This window comes from Muntiacus reevesi, chromosome 9 (genome assembly GCF_963930625.1).
Source record: "Muntiacus reevesi chromosome 9, mMunRee1.1, whole genome shotgun sequence".
NCBI classification, from domain to species: Eukaryota; Metazoa; Chordata; class Mammalia; order Artiodactyla; family Cervidae; genus Muntiacus; species Muntiacus reevesi.
Genome location: NC_089257.1, coordinates 28148779 through 28169425, shown reverse-complemented (window position 1 = coordinate 28169425; position 20647 = coordinate 28148779).

Below are 20647 nucleotides of genomic sequence, written 5' to 3'. Positions count from 1 at the left end.
CTGTGCCTAGCAGGTAGTGAGCACTCATACTTGATAACTGTTTTATTATTATGTATTATTATTATGCCCATTATTTACAAGAACTCAATAAGTATTAAATGATTAAGTGAATTAATGAATGAGTGAGGTAAATGTTAAGTGGCTATCAGCCATTTAAATCCAAGCCCAGTTGATGGGAAATTCTTCTTTCTTCTGCATTCTCTCTTTTTTTTCCCCCCTTTTAGCTCTCTGTCCTCATTTCATCCTCTCAATCTGATGTAACTTTACATAGCTTTTGAACATGGTGCTGGAGAAGACTCTTGAGAGTCCCTTGGACTGCAAGGAGATCCAACCAGTCCATCCTAAAGGAGATCAGTCCTGTGTGTTCATTGGAAGGACTGATGCTGAAGCTGAAACTCCAATACTTTGGCCACCTCATGTGAAGAGTTGACTCATTGGAAAAGTGCCGGAGTCCAGTCCCAGCAGGATCCAGGGGGTACCCTCGGGATGAACGGTGTCGGCGAGAGAGAGAGAAGACACGTGAGACCAGCCTTGATAGGGCCAAGTCTGTGAGGGAGAGAGAGAGAAAGAGAGAGAGAGAGAGTGACCAGATGGGGGGAGTGCAGCAGGGTCTGGCAATGCTTTATTTTTTACCGTGGCTTTTATACCCTAAGTTAGTACATTTCTAAGGGGAAGATAGTTTAACATTACATCAGCTTGTCCTTCACGAAACCAGGGTGTTTTCTGCATACTCCTTTGTTTATGAGGGTCTTGAACATTATCTTCTGGCCTTGGGGCCTATTAACATTTTATGCAAGTCAGGTGAATGTAAACCTATTTTCTGTTTCTATGGTGACCTTAACTGAAAGGTAGCAGTCTCATAGGGCAACAGTACAGAGTAGAAGTATAACCTTGTTAACACAAAAATTAATCCTTCTGCAGAAGTTGTCAGTTGTGTTTATCTAAGAAGTTTACCCCACACAGACTGCAGCTTCAGTGAGGCAGCCTCTGCCTAGCACTCCTGGCTGACATTTAGCAACCATCTCATTGTTACCACACTAGGGCTAAGCTCTTACTTTTCTAGATCTATAACTATATTAACAGTGGTTTCTATAACACAACCTTAGCACATTAAGAGCAAAAACACAGCAAGCAAATGTTAACCCAATAGCTACTTTTAGAATAATTTTTCTTGTGTTTTCTAATAGGACTTCCTCACCCCCTGAAGGGCTCTATGTCTATTAGGGCCTTTATATGATCAGGTTCTTTATGTTATTTTATGATTAGGGTATTATAAGCAATCATGCATATTAGTACCACGAGCATAAAAGCATTTGCCAAACAAACTAAAATACCAGCAAAGAAGTTTAAATTAAAACACTCCTTTCACCCTGGATAATCTCATAAAATACCACCACCTGGGAAACTTATTGATTAAAGTTCTAAATTGATTCTTATTTGGGAAGAGATCGGGGAAGGCCTTCTGCCTGTGTCACAGAAATTAGGGAGTAGTCTATTGAAGCAAGCATCAGAAAGACAGATACCATCTTTAACGTGAGCGCCGGGAGCAGCTTTTCGAAATCCCTGAAAACCTGATCTGCCTTACCTGTCAAGCTTTCTCCTCGTGACCTTGTCATCGGTGGGATCTCGTGACCTGGCCTTTTTGGAAACCCTGAAAACCTGGTCTGCCTTGCCTGTCAGGTTTTCTCCCTCATAACCTTGTCATGGGTAGGGTCTCGTGTGTTGGCTCCCAGCAGAAAAGACCCTGATGCTGGGAGGGATTGGGGGCAGGAGGAGAAGGGGAGGACAAAGGATAAGATGGCTGGATGGCATCACCGACTCTATGGACATGAGTTTGAGTAAACTCTGGGAGTTGGTGATTGATAGGGAGGCCTGGCATGCTGCGGTTCATGGGTTCACAAAGAGTCAGACACAATTGAGTGACTGAACTGAATTGAACTGAATTGATTCATTGGAAGGACTGATGCTGAAACTGAAACTCCAATACTTTGGCCACCTGATGCAAAGAGCTGACTCACTGGGAAAGACCCTGATGCTGGGGAAGACTGAAGGCAGGAGGACAAGAGGGAGACAGAGGATGAGATGGTTGGATGGCATCATCAACTCAATGAACATGAGTTTAAGCAAACTCCGGGAGATGGCGAAGGACAGGAAAGCCTGGCATGCTGCAGTCCGTGGGGTTGCAAAGGGTCAGATATAACTTAGCCACTGCAAAACAACAACTAACTTTACATATATGCAAAGTAAGAAATTTCCTCAATACAGAATGTGTTCCTTTATGAATAAACTATAGATCTTTATTATAATGTAGAATCACATTTACACTTGACACAGATTAAGGCTTCAGAATGTCTTAATCCAACCTTAACCATAATTGTCAGAGTGAGTGTGTCATTTTTACTTGATATCTAAAGGGAGTAAGCGTATTTACATGTCTCCCAAACTAGGTTCTCTATAATCACAGTTTTCATATCCTATATTAATAGGCCTGGAGCTACTTAAAGTTTGTCATGAATAAGCACAGTGACTCCCTAGGAGAATAACAGGAGATAATATGTACATTGAAGAAAAATGTTATATGCACAAAGTAAATGAACAGGTTCTATAGCTTATATAAATGCCATAGTGAAAACAAGTGCTTATAACTTGTTAGTCACAGCACTTACCACATTTCATCATAGTTATTAGTTTCCATGTTTGTGGGCAGAGATTGTATCTTACTCATCTTTGTATCTGCAGCCTCAGCACAGTGTTCAGCACTGATAGACATTTAATACATATTCATGGATATATACCGGAGAAGGCAATGGCACCCCACCCCAGTACTCTTGCCTGGAAAATCCCGTGGATGGAGGTGCCTGGTAGGCTGCAGTCCATGGGGTCACTAAGAGTCGGACACGACTAAGCGACTTCACTTTCACTTTTCACTTTCACTCATTGGAGAAGGAAATGGCAACCCACTCCAGTGTTCTTACCTGGAGAATCCCAGAGATGGGGGAGCCTGGTGGGCTGCTGTCTATGGGGTCACACAGAGTCAGACACGACTGAAGCGACTTAGCAGCAGCAGCAGCATGGATATATACTTAAATTTAAAGTAAAAATTGCATATAACAAAGAATTTCATGTTGCCATAAATTATAGTCAAAAATCTCTCTAAAATTCTTGTACCTATTGGGTCTTCACTCTGGCATTTCGCTTTGACATATATAACAATGTAACATATCAATTAACTATTGGATTTTAGATGGCAGTATCAGGACAACAGATTAATCAACTACAAAGCATTTACTATATGTACTACCTACACTATGGGAGAGGTTTCATTGTGAGCTTATAATTTGGTGGGAGCTTTTTGAGCTTATGATTAGTTGACTTCATTTTACCTTATGTGGTGTATATATACTACATAGGAGAACAAATCAAAACCTCCTTGGGAATTCCATGTTGGTCTAGTGATTAGGACTGCACTTTCACTGCTAAGAGCCTGGGTTCAATCCCTGGTTGGGGAAGATGGGAAACTAAGACCTCACAAGATGCTTGCCCTGCCCCCCAAAATACCTCATATCATAAAATTTGCATTAAACATATTCTTCCTAAGACTTTTTTCTCCCTAATATACTGAGCTTTTCTTTTAACTTCCAATCCAAATCTTAATGAAAAGGAATGAGACAAACCCAGCAAGTTTATGAAATTTATCTCACTTGCCTCCTCAACCAGATACTCTTTCTGACCCCTTTACTTATATTATGCCATTGCTGTAGCATTATTCTCCTCGTTAATCAAGATAAAGACTTCACAGTAACAGTATTCCTGTCTGTTCCTTTCTCTTATCCTTTTCCTCCAAGTTTTAGGACTTACTGATGGACTTTGCCTAGGGCTTCAAATGCTGGGTATTACCCTGTTCAACAGGCCAAATATTTTCCTGGAAATGGCATGAATGCACTGCTCTGAATATTCAACACTCTCTTTCTTCTTCTTTCTTTTTTTACTAGATTAAAATTTTAGTCTATAACCTTGAAACAAAGATTTACTTAAGCCCTGTCTATATAGTTTTGATCAATGAAGCTGGGATATTCCTCACTGAGTAATTACATTGAGACAAAATAGAGACTCCTTATGCTGGAGTATATAATGGAATGTTCAACACCCACCCCCTTCTTCCTCCAAAATTAGTTGTAGAACACAGATTAAAACACCCACCTGTCTGACTCAAACTGTGAGATAAAAGAAAGGATGCAAAGAGAAATTCACCTGGAAGACAGTGATTTTATCCTTGCAGTCCTTGATTTACTAACTCAAACATACTGAATCTTGTATCTCAAAGAAAGCACTTCATCATTCAACCCGAGTAGCAAACCTTTCCCAATACTCTGTCTCAAACTTAAAGTGATAAAGAAGGCAATAACCCAGATAATTAATTCAATTTCCTCTCTGATTCTCTTCAATACCTAATGCAGACATATATTTTAACATCTTATTTTGTTCTGTTCATGTTAATGCTATTTAAAAGTTTATATGTTGTTCATAAATTTGTAATAGAATTTATATATCAAAAGTCTGCTTACAAACTTTTAAGGACACAGACTTCTTTCATTTCAATCACAGTAAATCCCACTGACATTAATAAGAATTCCACGTAAGTAGGGAAAAGATGAAAGAGCTCTTAAAACTTATACTGCTATAAAATATACTGAAATGCTTGTTGGGCTCCTTTATTCACAGAGTTCAGTAAGTACAAAACTGTATCTGAAATGTGGATCTAAGTTAAATAAAGATATAAAACACAAGGCTAAATTGAGGTAATTTTCTGAAGATCATATTTATCTAATAAATTCATATTCTAACCAAGTGTGACTTGAAACATCCCTATTAAGTCAGTTAAAAGCAATTTCGCAAGATCAAGTAAGAGAGACCTGGACCAGTCCTGGGAAAAACTATGGTATTTTTTTTTAATTATTTTCTACATCATTTTGCCTTTCCCCTGTCTCCTAGCCAGCCCTCTTAGCCAGCAGAGCTCCTCTGTGGAGACTTGGAGCTTAGCACTAGTGTAAGCTCCAGAGCTATATTCAAGTATTGTTATGGTAAAGAATTTTAAAGTCAGAAGGAAATAAAATTCTCAATTCCTACTCCAATTCTGAAACTTGAATAACCAGAAGGGCAAAAAATTCAAAGACTTAAATCACAAACAGGCTAACAATAATTCCAAATTAATGATTAATTTTCTGCCTATTTAGGGTGTAAGACTCACTCTGGAAAGTCCTCTTTTCTTGTTATGAAGTAGCAAAGTCATCTGACCTGAGATAATAGTAGTGCTCACTCACATTACCCTATGTGAGTTAATATGTATAAATGCGTATAACCTATACTCTGAGTAGGAAACCTTGTTAAAGGAGGCTAAAAATGCAAGTTTATTTTGGTTACTTATTACTGTTATTTATGACAAATCCAAACGGCTTAAAACAACATTTTGATTCCTATCGGTTTATATTAACATAGAGAAGAAACCAGGAAAAGCATGAAGAAAAAAGCTAATCTTCCCAAGTAGACTTTGTCCCAACAGCTAGCCTCCTTTCCCAGGTTCAAATGACAGAGCTGGCCATAAAAGCAGATAGTCAGGGTATCTTCTTAACAGTGCAGCCAGGATAATGAGAGAAAGAAGGTTGGCACAATAGAGAATTCTGATTTGGTAGGTCTAATGTGGGGCCCCCACCAACTTCCCTGGTGGCTCAGAGGTTAAAGCATCTGCCTGCAATGCGGAAGACCTGGGTTCGATCCCTAGGTCGAGGAAATGGCAACCCACTCCAGTATTCTTGCCTGGAAAATCCCATGGACGGAGGAGCCTGGTGGGCTACAGTCCATGGGGTCACAAAGAGTCGGACACAACTGAGCGACTTCACTCACTTCAATGTGGGGCCCTAGGCAGGAAAAATTTGAAAGGACCTCCTTTTGATTCTGGTACTGACCTCTTGCTCATTATGCTTGTTGATATGCAAATAACAATCTCCGGAACTACGAAAACATTCTGAAATTCAAAAGTAAGATGCCACCTGGGAAAATCGTCAACAAACTTTGTTTATAAAGGGCCAAACAGTAAATATCTTAGCTCCTGCAGGCCAAACACTCTGTGACAACTGAACAGTTGTATTGTAGCAGGAAAGTTATCTTAGACTTCATAATACAACAGCAGCGATGGACGTTATGTAAACAGAGGGGCATGTAAACAGAGGGGCATGTAAACAGAGGGGCATGGCTGTGTTAGAATAAAACTGTTTTCAAAAGTAGGCACCTGAGAGCTGTAGTTTAACCACTCCTGATCTAGGATAATCAGAGGAATGGGTCCCTCTAAAACAAATTCAAGATGAAAACAAAAAAAGTGTAGAAAAATTTCTGACTCTGATTCCTTTTCTCAATAACATTGAAGAATAGATTGCATTTATGAGAACAAAATAATCATTCACAAAAATGAAACACTTTGAAAATAGGGAAGACTGGATTTAAAATTGCATTGAAGGCAGCAAACAACAAAGTTAGAAGCAGAATTAGTAAAGCAGGAGTCAAACGTAGAAACTCGACCAGAATAAAGAGACAAACAATAAAGGAAAGAAAAACATAATAGGTTTAGAGGAGTGAAAGAAGCAGACATTGGTTAAGAATTCCTAAAAGGGAGAGTAACATATGCAAAAGAAGGAATAATCAATTAAACGAAAAAAATTTTCTGAGTTGATAATTTAGCATGAGTGGGAGTATAGGACACATCAGATGAAACAAGAAAGCCATATGTTAGTAATTGTTGAAACCAAATGATGACTACCACTTTTCTTTCTATATTTGTAAGATGAGGACCAGTTTTTTCCTATTTTTATAATGTTGAAGTAAACAGATGAGGCCCACGCTGGAGCTACTCATGGTAAGCCCCATGTCAGCAAACCAAAACTTAACTATGTTTCTATGCTTGGCTCTGCTAGGAAAGGAAGTCCTAGGTCAACCACCCAGTGCTTGCCTGCTCAGCATAAGTTACCCAACCTGCTCCAATATGCTCTTTCACTTCATGTAAGAAAGAAACCCTGCTCTAACCAACTGGAAAATGCCCAGTACAACTTCCTTGTCCCTGCTCACTTTGGTCTATAAAAATCTCTAAGCTTGATGCTGGAAAAGACTGAGGGCAGGAGAAGAAGGGGGCTACAGAGGCTGAGATGGTTGGATGGCATCACTGACTCAATGGACACGAGTTTGAGCAAACTCAGGGAGATAGTAAAGGGCAGGGAACCCTGACATACTGCAGCCCATGGGGTTGTAAAGACTTGGACATGACTGAGCGACTGAACAACCATCTTGTGCAGTTCTTCAGAGCACCCATCTATCTGCTAGTTTAAATGTTGCCCAATTCATGAATAGTTGAATAAAAGCCTACCAAATCAGTAATCACTGGGGCTTCCCTGGTAGCTCAGACGGTAAAGAATCTGCCCACAGTGCGGGAGATCCAGGTTCAAACCCAGGGTTGGGAAGCTCCCCTGGAGAAAGAAATAGCAACCCACTCCAGCATTCTTGCCTGGGAAATTCCATGGACAGAGAAGCCTGACTGGCTACAGTCCACAGGGTCATAAAGATGCAGGTCACAGAGAGTCAGACATGACTGAGTAACTAACACTTTCACAAATCAGCAAATTGTGTGTGGATATGTTTAATAGTAAATTTCCATTTGAAAAAACAGATTTTTAAGTTATTATGGGTTTTTCTTAAGTATAAAATAATAAATGTTAATTTTTGTAATGTCAAAATAAAGCACAAAGAAATCAAACCTATTTCCCACTACACTTATCAGTATTTTCATTATCTATTCTTCTAGTACTTTTTTCTACTCACAAATGTCTATAAAATTGAGAATATTTTACACATTCTTCTTTGTATTTGCTAGAATTCAAATCATACATACAGAACATTTTAAATTTAGTGCAAAACTTAAACATCCTAAATATACAGGACAATTCATTGATTAAAATATGAAGCCTTCAATAGCAGTTAGATTAAGGAAATCTGTGTTTTTGTGTGCAAGTAATTGAAATCAACTATGACTAACATAAGAAGAAGAGGAGTTAATATTAGAAGGGTATTGGGCAGCTCACAAAACTATTGAGAACTCTGGGGGAGAAGATTCAGAAAATGGGCTGAAGCCAAGGAAGCTTGATCATCAGGAGCCACAACCCAGATAATACCAGAGGAATGGTCTGGCTTGGAGGCTGGCTGAGGTCACACCACAGAATATGATTGACATCAGGCCCTCAACACCATTGTAGATTCTGGCTGTCTTTGCTAGTCTGCACAAGCAATTCCTAAATTGTTTCTGCATCTGTATGTTATTCCCTCAAGATTCAAGGGCCTGACCAAAAAGCACATGAAAAGATGCTCAAGATTGCTAATTATTCAGTTCAGCTCAGTTCGGTCGCTCAGTCATGTTTGACTCTTTGCAACCCCACAGACTGCTGCACACCAGGCTTCCCTGTCCATCACCAACTCCTGGAGCTTGCTCAGACTTGGGTCTGTTGAGTCGGTGATGCCATCCAACCATCTCATCCCCTGTCATCCCCTTCTCTTCCCACCTTCAATCTTTCCCAGCATCGGGGTCTTTTCCAATAAGTCAGTTCTTCACATCAGGTAGCTAAAAGTATTGGACTTTCAGTTTCAGCATCAGTCCTTCCAATGAATATTCAGGGTTGATTTCCTTTAGGATGGACTGATTTGATCTCCTTGCAGCCCAAAGGACTCTCAAGAGTCTTCTCTAACACCACAGTTCAAAAGCATCAATTCTTTGGCGCTCAGCTTTCTTTATGGTCTAACTATCACATCCATACATGATTACTGGAAAAACCATAGCTAATGCAAATTAAAACTACAATGAGGTATCACTTCATGCCAGTCAGAATGGCCATCATCAAAAGTGGTTAAGACTTTGCCTTCCAGTGCAGGGGGTGTAGGTTTGATCCCTAACCTGGGAGCAAAGATCCCTCATGCCTGGAGGTCAAAAAACCAAAACAGAAACAATACTGTAACAAATTCAGTAAATATTTTAAAAGCGGTCACATCAAAAAGTCTTTAAAAAAATCATCTATAAACATTATTTGCTGGAGAGGGTGGGGAGAAAAGGAAATGCTTCTACAATGTTGGTGGGACTGTAAATTGGTGTAGCCACTACAGAAACCAGTCTGGAGGTTCCTTAAAAAAGTAAAAGTAGATCTATCCTATGATTCTGCAATCCCACTCCTGGGCATATATCTGGAGAAAACCATAATTTGAAAAGATACAGATACTCCAGTGTTCATTGCAGCACTATTTACAATAGACAAGACACAGGAGCAACCTAAATGTCCTTCAACAGATGAATGGATGATAAAGGTGTGGTATGGGCTTCCCTGGTGGCTCAGTGGTAAAGAATCGTCCTGCCAATGCAGGAGACACAGGATCATCCCCTGGTCTGGTAAGATCCCACTTGCCTCAGAGCAACTAAGCCCAAGTGCCACAACTACTGAGCCTGTGCTCTAGAGCCCAGGAAGGGCAACTATTGAGACCACATGCTGGAATGAACTGAAGTTTGAGCACTCTAGAGCCCGTGCTCCACAAAAAGCGAAGCCAACACAGTGAGAAAAGCAACAAAGAACACCCTCCGCTCTCTGCAACTAGAGAAAAGCCTGTGCAGCAACAAAAATCCAGCCCAACCAAAAATAAATCAATAAAAAATAAAAGCAAAAAAGTGTGGTACATATATACAGCTGAACATTACTCAATCACAAAAAAGAAAGAAATTAGAAATTCCCTGGCAGTCCAGTGGTTGGGATTCTGCACTTCCACTGCAGGGGGCAGGGGTTCCATTCCTGGCTGGGGAACTCAGTTCCTGCATGCCTGTGGTGCAGTCAGTACAAAGAAAGAAACAATGCCACTTACAGCAACATGGATGGACCTGGAGAGGGTCATCCTAAGTGCAGTAAGCCAGAAAGAGAAAGGCAAATATCACATGGTATCACTTACATGCAGAATCTAAAACTCTGATACAAGTTAACTTATTTACAAAACAGAAACAGACTGACAAACAGAAAAACAAATTTACGGTTACCAAAGGGGAAAGATTTTGGGGTGGAGGGATAAATTAGGAGGTTGGAATCAACATATACACACTACTACATATAAAATAGATAATTAAACAAGGACCCACTGTATAGCACAGGGAGCTCTGCTCTCAATACTCCAATAACCTATATGGGAAAAGAAACTGAAAAAGAATAGGCATATGTGTATGTATAACTGAATCACTTTGCTGTACCCGTGAAAAGAGCACATTGTTAAATCAACTATTTGTTGTTGTCATCGTTCAGTCGCTAAGTTATGTCTGACTCTTTGTGACCCCATGGACTGCAGCATGCCAAGCTCCTCTGTCCTTCACTAGCTCCCAGAGTTTGCTCAAATTCATATCCATTGAGTCGGTGATGATATCTATCTATCTATCTATCTATCTATCTATCTATCTATCTATCTCATCCTCTGCTGTCCCCTTTTCCTATTGCCAGTGGTAAATGCCTGCCAATGCAAAAGTCACAAGAGACACAAATTCAATCCCTGTGTCGGGACCATCCCCTGGAGTAGGAAGTGGCAACCCACTCCAGTATACTTGCCTGGAAAATTCCATGGACACAGGAGTCTAGCGGGCTACAGTCTATGAGATCACACAAGAGTCAGGCACAACTGAGCATTGAGAAAGATCTGCACCCCAAAATCAACTGTATTCCAATATTTAAAAAAAAAAAAAAAAAAAAGATTCTAGGCCCTGAGCTACAGTGCCCAAATCCTGGATCCTAGAAAAGATGCCCTTACTCACCAGGGAGAGGGAATATCACTGCTCTTTGGTTTCTTCTGCTAGTGGAAGGCAGAGCCCTACATCCAACTATTATGGACGTGGTAGGGAATTCCCCCTAAATACTAAGTGGATGGGGGAGGAAAATACATAGACAGAGGGAAAGAGAGAGATCTAATATTAATGTTCATGACAAAAATTACTATGTGATCATGACCTATGATTATTGGCTTTTAATACTCTCCTAAAAATTATGAGAACAGCACTTCTCCTACTAGCTTCTTTGATATGTTGGAAAGATAAATGATTTAATATATGCTAACTACATTGAACAGCTTAGGAAAGTAAGGCATTATAGATACAAGTTACTTTAATTAGGAAAATTATAATTAGTAAAGATCATAACATCTGCTGTGCTTCAGACACAGAAAATGCTCAATAAATGTTCCAAGGTCAAAGATACTGGAAACTGTCTACAGGTAACTACAATACTATGTACAAACTTAAGTTTTAAAATAGCATTCATTTTTAGTTAACTTTTTCAACTTTGTTTATATAAAATACAGTGTCTGGGCTTAGAACTGGAGAGGGGAAAAAAGATGCATGGACTGTTCAGTTGGTTGGATCTGTTACATTAATTTACAGTCTGTGAAGGAGTGGATTGCCCCTTGAATAGTAATGGAAAATTAGTTTCTTTATTTCTTCATTAAGACTGTGGGAGGAAAATTAATACTCTCTTCTGCTTTTCCAAATTAATAGAATATATCTTTATTAAAATGATGAATATACATGCCTACTTTCTTTTTGGTTGAGAGGTTCTCTAACTTACAGAACAACTGAACTTAAAGCTGAGCCTTAGAAGTAATCTTGTTAAGGAAACAGATGCAGTGAGACTAAATTAGTTACCCAGATTAACTAAGGACAGAGCAAACCTAGAAACTTGGTTTTCTGACTCTTAATCCAGTGCTCTTTCAAATTTATTAACCTATTTAAAGGAGGGGAAAAGGAAATTCCTTTATTGTATGTTTCACATTGTTAGTGTTTTTCATGTTTGCAGTTCCTATACCGAGTAGTCATCTCATACGCAAAATAATAAACAAAATATGTACCTTTCCCCAATTTTTTTGACATTAAGATGTAAAGAAATAGAACCCCTATCTTGGGTGTGGCCAAGATGATACTAACAATAATCAGCCTAAAATTTATTTTCATATATTGTATGTGTGAAGACCGAAGTCTTTTCCCATTTAGATAACAAATGGTTTCAGTACCCTTTATTGCAGAGTCCTTTTATCCTTTTGATTTGTAATGTCACACTTCTTCTAAGTCATGTGGAAATCTGGTAGAACAGCTTTCCCATCACCATGTTCTTCTTCAGGAGTGTCTTGGTTTTTCTCGGCCTTTTGCTTTAGAATTATAATGACACAGTTATAGACTTTGTGTCAAGTTTTCACAAAGAAGCCTGTCGGAATTTTTATTGTATTGTATTTATTTTATTGTATTGCCCTGACTTAGATTATATTAGGGAGAATTCAATCTTTCTATCCTTAAACATGTTATTTCTCTTCATTTATTTAGGTCTTCTTTGATTTCTTTCAGTAAAGTTTTATAAGCTTCCCTATAAAGTTTATGCACCTTCTTGATTAGATTTGCTTCAAAATCTATTTCTATGTGACGAACATTATACTTTGCTCTGTGAGTCAATATTCACAATGAACTTATGCCAAATGGCTTTAACCAGGACTTGAAAACTCAATTATCTGTGGAGCCAAGTAAGAACTATGTGAAAAGCAGCCCAAGCATAAGACAGGAGAAGATGATGAAGGTTGGAGGGGCTGTACTGAGCTCCAGCCAATCGATGCCAAATGTTACTAGAACTTCCAAATATTCTAGACTTTCTGGAAATTTCCTGATTTTTTAAATACTGTGTAGGCTGCCAATTTTGATCATCCTCAGATGATTTAAAATGAAGAATAATAAGTGAAACGTCAGCTTTCAGCCCGCAAGTGAAATAAGACTTCAAAGAGAGAAAACATACATCCACAAAAAGACTTGTAGACAGAGGGTTAGTGGACTTCAAGAGGAGCAAAGTCAGCAGAGTGAGGTGTGTTGAGGCTAGCTGCCCTTGCAGCCAGCAGGCCACCTGGCCCAGGTGCTGGAGTGCTTCTGGACCGTGGGAGGTTTTGAATCACAACAGTCTTGGTTTCAACCAGAAGAGGTTATTTAAATTTAGTTTGGAATTGAGATTCAACACAGAGAAGCTCCTGGGTTGCAGTCATCCCTGGCAGTTTCTCTAGGAAGAGAGAAGCAACTGACATGCATCTTATGATACTATTTGCTTGATCACAATGAAATTATTTTACAAGCTGAAGGCCGACATCTGATTTGAAACAGGTGTTTAGATGGTGGTATTTGTGAATTATTTACCTTTTGTTCAAACAAGAACACTAAACATAAACAGCAACTATTGGGGCTTTCCCGGTGGCTCATGGTAAAGAATCCACCTGCCAATGCAGGAGAATCAGGTTTGATTTCTGGATCAGGAAAGTCCCCTAGAGAAGGAAAATGGCAATCCATGCCAGTATTCTTGCCTGGGAAATCCTATGGACAGAGCAGCCTGGCAGTCTATAGTCCACGGGGTCACAAAGAGTCAGACACAACTTAGTGATTAAACAGTAACAAATGGGTGACATCCCATTTGTTTTTTTTTTTTTTTTTTTTAATGTCTTTCAGTTTTAGCCAGTATCATGACGAGCACAGTTGAGACTTGAAGCAGTAAGTTCCAAATATATGTTCTAACTTGAAATGAGAGATGCTTAAAGAATCACATATATATCTAAATTCTGACTTTACCATAGATTTACTGGATAAGAAAAAAGGTCCAATTTTGCAATAAAACTGTTGATGTGATAAAGAAGCCTAAAGACAAGATAGCACAAAGTTACTTTCATAGGTGAATAAACCATCACAACTCTATAAATATATATTTTCCTATATTTGAGTTCACAGTTTGGGATGGTAAGAGGGATTTTTCTCCTGGAGAAGGAAGCTGTGGTTGACTTCTTTCTCAGGAGCCTTTGGATATGCAGTATATATATATATATATATATATATATATATATATATATATATATATAAATGTTTTTCATCCATCTAAGCAGTGACTACACCATGCACATGCTTACCCTATGAATGCATTCTTGGGTTTACTGAAAGGTTGGTAAAAGGAAACAAAACAGTTTTTGAGTCCAGTGATGGAACCCCTCTTCACCTCTCTAGGGTGGGAGACTGCATGAGTGCATGCTAAGTTGCTTCAGTCTTGTCCATCTCTTTGTGACCCCACAGACTGTAGCCCTCCAGGCTTTTCTGTCCATGGGATTCTCCAGGCAAGAATATTGGAGTAGCTTGCATGCCCTCCTCCAGGGGATCTTCCCAACCCGGGGATCTTCCCAACCCAGGGATCAAACAGGAGTCTCTATGTCTCCTGCACTGGCAGGCAGGTTCTCTACCACTAGCGCCACCTGGGAAGCCCAGGATGGGAGACTACTGTAGTACAAAGTTCACATTCTTTTTTGTGGAGTCGTATATAGCTCTTGGGGCTTCCCTGGTAGCTCTCCTGGGAAAAAATCCACCTGTAATGCAGGAGACCCCGGTTTGATTCCCGGGTCAGGAAGATCCCCTGGAGCAGAGCATGGCAATCCATTGCAGTATTCTTGCCTGGAGAATCCCCATGAACAGAGGAGCCTGGCAGGCTATAGTTCATGGGGTCGCAAAGAGTTAGACAGGACTAAGCACAAGCACATGTAGCACTTGAGACTTGGTTTTACGTGCTGCTAGGCCTGGAAGAAAAGTGTCAAAAGTGGTTTTTTTGTTCAGAAGATGTGATGGACCCTACAGTGTCAACTGCCTTCAATTTTGGACATAGAGGAGTGAAGAAAAAAATGAAGAAAGTTTCCACATTTTTCCTTTCTCCTAAAAAAAGTGAAAATGCTTTATGCAGCTCATCTGACTTCATGGCATTTCACATCATATGAAAAAATAAGATAAAAACATAAATAACTTTTTTCTTATAAGCATAAATAACTTTTTCCTTTGACCCAAGATGAGTTCTTGGGTATTTGATTTATTTTTCTAGGCAATAGGTGTAATGTTCAGCTGAAAAGGCAGAGATTCAGGTAACTTCCCCCAGTTGGAACTGATCTTTTTCATCAGAGAATGGACCTCAGAAGAAATGTTCTCAAACATGTGGTTTGATCAATGTAGATTTGGAAGAAATTCAGGGTCTGGGGGGAAAAAACCCTCACTGTGAAAAATAGTTCCAATAAGAAAAAAAAAAACTTGTAAACAAATGTTCATTGCAACATTATTCATAATAGTCAAAAAGTGGAAACAACTCAAATGCCCATCAAGTGATGAAGGGATAGATAAAATGTGGTATATCCACACAATGAAATATTATTTGGCCATATAAAGGGATGAAGTACTGATTCATGCTACAACATGGATGAACTTTGAAAGCATTATGCTAAGTGAAAAGAAGCTAGTCACAGAAGGGCTATATATGGTATGATTTCATGTATATGAACTATCTTGAATAGGACTATCCACAGGGATAGAAAGCAGATTCCCAAGGAGTATAAAGAGAGAATCAGAACTCAGTGCTAATGGATGTGGGGTTTATTTTGGAGGTGATAAAAATGTTCAGGAATTAGATCATTGTGATCATTTCACAACTCTGTGAAAATACTAAAAGCATTGAATTGTACATGTTAGAAAGGTGAATTTTCTGGTATATTTCAAATTTTTAACACAGAGAAGAATACAAGTATACGTACTGGATATACATATAAAAACCTGCCAGTGCGAAACCAGTTCTGACTTTGAGATTAAATCCATTCATTCATGACTCAGGAGGAATATTTATGCTTGTATTATTTTTACTTTTCTAATAACTGCTTTTAATAGTAATTCATTTGATATTATACATTTAGAAATAACTATCCTTCCAGATGAAATGGAAACAGTTTTATAACATTTCTTTGCTTATTAAAAATACTGTGGCTTATGTTGCCTTGTACAGGTATGATTTTTTTTTTCTTTACTCAGTTCAGTTTAGTCACTCAGTCGTGTCCGACTCTGCGACCTCATGAACCACAGCATGCCAGGCCTCCCTGTCCGTCACCAACTCCCGAGTCCACCCAAACCCATGTCCATTGAGTCAGTGATGCCAACTAACCATCTCACCCTCTGTCGTCCTCTTCTCCTCCTACCCTCAGTCTTTCCCAGCATCAGGGTCTTTTCCAATGAGTCAGCTCATTGCATCCGGTGGCCAAAGTATTGGAGTTTCAGCTTCAATATCAGTCCTTCCAATGAACACCCAGGACTGATCTCCTTTAGGATGGACTGGTTGGATCTCCTTGCAGTCCAAGGGACTCTCAAGAGCCTTCTCCAACACCACCGTTCAAAAGCATCAATTCTTCTGTGCTCAGCTTTCTTTACAGTCCAACTCTCACATCCATACATGACTACTGGAAAAACCATAGCCTTGACTAGATGGACCTTTGTTGATAAAGTAATGTCTCTGCTTTTTAATATGCTATCTAGGTTGGTCATAACTTTCCTTCCAAGGAGAAAGTGTCTTTTAATTTCATGGCTGCAATCACCATCTGCAGTGATCTTGGAGCCCAGAAAAATAAAGTCAGCCACTGTTTCCACTGTTTCCCCATCTATTTGCCATAAAGTGATGGGACCAGATGCCATGATCTTAGTTTTCTGAATGTTGAGCTTTAAGCCAACTTTTTCACTCTCCTCTTTCACTTTCATCAAGAGGCTCTTTAGTTCTTCACTTTCTGCCATAAAGGTGGTGTCATCTGCATATCTGAGGTTATTGATATTTCTCCCGGCAATCTTGATTCCAGCTTGTGCTTCCTCCATCCCAGTGTTTCTCATGATGTACTCTGCATATAAGTTAAATAAGTAGGGTGACAATATACAGCCTTGACATACTCCTTTTCCTATTTGGAACCAGTTTTCTTTATTAGTATTTCCAAAAAGAGGTGGCCTGAGTATTTATTCCAGTTCCCTGCTGAGGTCCTCACACAAACCTGCCTGCTCGCTTTGCTGTGAATCCCATCCTCTCTTGCTTCCCTAGGGCCCGCCTCATCTCCTTAAAGCCACGTGGACTTACCAGCCTGGTGCACTGAGGTTTCCTCAGATAATCCAGTCCTCCTAGGTCTCTGTGCCTTTACCCATCATGTGCTCTCTGCATGGAAACTTCTGGTGTGAGGGTAACAATCACCAAAAAGCTGTTGATGCCAGGACTTTCCTTGTGGTCCAATGGTTGAGTCTGCATTCCCAGTGCAGGAAGCCTGGGTTTGATCCTCAGTCAAGGAACTAGATCCTGTATACCGCAATTGAGACCTGGGGCAAATAAAAAGAGAGAGAGATTGATAGCTTTCTTTTGGAGGCAGTACTCAAAGAACTTGCAAATAAATTAGATACAGTGTAGGATATGGATATGGCTCAGAGGTTAAAGTGTCTTCCTGCAATGTGGGAGACTCAGGTTCGATCCCTGGGTCAGGAAGATCCCCTGGAGAAGGAAATGGCAACCCATTCCAGTATTCTTGCCTGGAGAATCCCATGGAGGGAGGAGCCTGGTAGGCTGCAGTCCACGGGGTCGCAAAGAGTTGGACAGGACTGAGCTATTTCACTAGGAAAGAATCAAGAATTAAGATTGCCTGACTTAAGTCAGAATTTAAGCTTCTGACTTAAATAACTTTTCAGGTGGTACTATCATCACTTTCCAAGTTTAGGAAGACCAGGATCAGGGAGCACCAGGTTTAACATGGTAATTCTAAACTGTCCATGAGGCATCAAGTAGATATACCAAAGATATATTAGTTTGGAATAAGATAATGTGTGTTTGGAATACAAAGGAAATATTTGTGCTAGAGGTATAAATCTGGGAGTTGTCAGCACAAAAGCAATGTTTAAAACCATAAAAATAAATACAGTCACCTGGGGAGAAAATGTTTCCAAAGAGTGCTCAATAAGTGGTTTTTTGGGTTGTTTTTTTTTCTTTTTGCTCAGTCATGTCCGACTCTTTGCGACCCTATGGACTGTCATCCGCCAGTCTCCTCTGTCCATGGGATTTTCCAGGCAAGAATACTGGAGTGGGTTGGCATTTCCTTCTCTTGAATTTAGAGAGTATAGACTTGTAAAAACTGTGAAACAACAACCAAAACCAGAAAACTATGTTAACAACTCTGCCTTCAAAGGAATGAAAAGGAATCAACCCAAACCCCTATAAATACTAACACAAAGAAAATCTATAATCCATCACTTTCCAAATATCCTCTAGCTATAAACTTCTGTAAAAGGATAGAGGAGAGAAAATTTTGTTTTTTGTTAAGTAGTAACAAATTGTGCCATAATTTATTCAACAAGTCCCTTCTATTTTTTACACATGTGTTTTCCCAAAGTTTTGTGCAATTCATAAGTAGTTTTTATATCCTCCACAAATATTCAACACTTTCTTTTTCTTTTTTAAAGTTTTAATTGTACATTGGAGTATAGCCAATTAACAATTTGTGATAATTTCAGGGGATAGCAAAGGGATTCAGGCATACATGTACGTGTATCTATTCTCCTCCAAACTGCCCTCCCATCCAGGCTGCCACATAGCATTAAGCAGAGTTCCTTGCGCTATACGGTAGGACCTTGTTGGTTATCCATTTGAAATATGCAATGTATTCCAGGGAAGAATGGGGGGAAGAAATAGCTAGGGACACTTGTTTTGTTCTAATAGAAAGAAACCAGCTTTCCAGAGAAGAGGCCTGCCCAGAATAGACTTTGATTCCCAAAGTCAAACAGAAAAAGTAGCTCAGAACAATAAAAGTGAGAGAAGAGCAGCAGCAGGTCTAAGAGCTGGGGAGGTAAGGGGCGGAGACATGAGGATTCCTGCTCAGCACTGTGAAGGAAGCAGGGATATCTAAGGAGCATTTATCAAGTTTACTGAATGTTTGTCGATCTATTTTTAAAGTCTTTTTTCCATCTCCCCTACATAATCTTTAGCAAACTCACCATTACTAACTAAATGATTTTCAGGCAGGGAGCTCTCCACAGTGAATTAAATGCCAAGTTGTGACTCAGGTGGGCTGGTGACATGAAGAGAAACTACACAGCCAGTTTCTGGGCTACATTTTTTTTTTTTAATGGCAATGCAATGAACACCTTTGGAGTTACATGTCTGCATATGTTCAGAATTACCTCGTTGGCACCAATTTCTAGATATTGCATTAAAAAGAATAAATCATTTTTAAGGTTTTTTATACACACTGCCAGAATGTCCTCCAGGAAAACTGAACTAATGTATCACTAGCAGAATATTAGAGTGTTCGTTTCCTCACACCTACATTCTAATCTTCAAGGAATTAGTGAGAAAGGATGGTAATTCCCTGTTTTAACATGACTTTATCACCATCTACTAAATTTTTCTAACATCCCCCTAACTGGTCTCCTTGTTTCTAATCTTTCTCCATGTCAGTTCATTCTGTACGTCACCGTATGATTAATCTTCTTATACTAGGATTCCTATGCCAGTATTCCCCTGTTCAAAAACCTTCAATGACTCCTCACTATCTACTTAATTAAGTACAAACTCATCAGTCTGTCATCTAAAATGCTGCTCAATCAGGCCTCATCACAAATTTCCAATCTTGTTTCAGCCTCAACTTTCCCACACATACCTTATGATCTGGTCAAAATCATACAGTCATTGTTTTCAGAACATGACCCATAATTTCTCATCTCCAGAGTGTAATAGTACAGCGATGAAAATCCAAGGTCTTCAAATCTCCCCTCCCTTGCCCATGGCAGAGTTTGCTGATTACTCATCATTCTCTTTCCCACTGAGCTGGCATATAGTATCTCCACGCAGTGCTACAGATAGTCACTACCAATGAACTGGTATCGGCACTTAATATAAAACTGACTTGCCATCCTTGTAATAGTCCTTTCACATAGCTGGCTTTCACCCCAGCTCCTCTCTTGAACTTGTTCCCATAAATTAAGGCTCATTTCTAATGAGCCTTTCCCAAATCTACTCTCCACCTCCAATCCTCTTAACCCATTACATGGCACTTAGACGTCTTACTTCATTTCATCTTGTCTCATTACTTGTGAGCTATCTTCTGCCCTTTTTGAATCACATGTGTCAAGGCAATAGTAGTAAAGAGCTCAGAGTCTATAACTAGACTGCCATGGTTCAAATCCTGGATCTGTCTCAACTAGCTCTGGATATTTGAGCAAGCTTTTTAACATCTTTGGGTTGTAGTGCCCTCATCTGTAAAACGGACAGAATAACTGGACCAACCACAGAAAGTTGTGAGGATTCAATGAGAAAATGCAAGTCAACTGCTTAGCTAAGTGCCACACATATATTAAGTCTTCAGAAATGTTATATATTTTTCAAAAATTTTAAAGTAGGGTTACCATATGACTTAGCAATTCCATTTCAAGGTGTAAACCCAAGAGAATTTTGTTCACATATGTTCATGCAAAAACTTATACAGTAAATGAAATGTTTCTAGTAGCATTATTTTTTGAGTCAAAATTGGAAGTAGCTCAAATTCTATCAATTGATGAATAAATATGTGGTGTAGTCACACGATGGAATAGTCAGCCATAAAAGTGAATGAGGTATTGATGCAAACTACAACATAGATGAACCTTGAAAACATGCTAAATGAAAAAAGTCAGTCACAAACAACCATATAATATTGTATAGTTCCATTTATATGAAATATC